This window comes from Solanum tuberosum, unplaced genomic scaffold (assembly GCF_000226075.1).
Source record: "Solanum tuberosum cultivar DM 1-3 516 R44 unplaced genomic scaffold, SolTub_3.0 scf00004, whole genome shotgun sequence".
Classification (NCBI taxonomy): Eukaryota; Viridiplantae; Streptophyta; class Magnoliopsida; order Solanales; family Solanaceae; genus Solanum; species Solanum tuberosum.
In genome coordinates, this window is record NW_006238930.1 from 1,890,278 (window position 1) to 1,890,771 (window position 494).

Genomic DNA, 494 nt, shown 5'->3' on the forward strand with positions numbered 1-494 from the left:
CCTAAACTACTCATGATTCCAACATAACGATCATTAATATGACACAAACGAGCATGCCAAAAATTGGTAGAAGAAAGCATGTAAACAGAAGTAGAAGTTTTATTCATTTCAACATTCAATTTGAACATCCCATCACATGCATACCCCTTTCCCACAAAAATACCCTTCTTCACTATTACATATTGATTAGACTCAATAATCTGTTTAAAGCCTGCTTTATTAAGAAGAAAACTAGACATCAAATTTTTCCTCATAGAAGGAGTATAAAGTACATCTTTCAAAGTTAATACTTTTCCAGAAGTAAAACACAATTCGACATCTCCCTTTCCGCATTTGAGAGTTGTGTGGGAATCACCAAGCATGATGGTTTTGGGCTCCTCAAAATGAGTATATTTTTTAAACCAGTCTTTGTCATAACAGACATGACGGTTTGCACCAGAATCAGCCCACCATCCATCAACACTCTCAACCATGTTTATGTCGGTAATCACCGC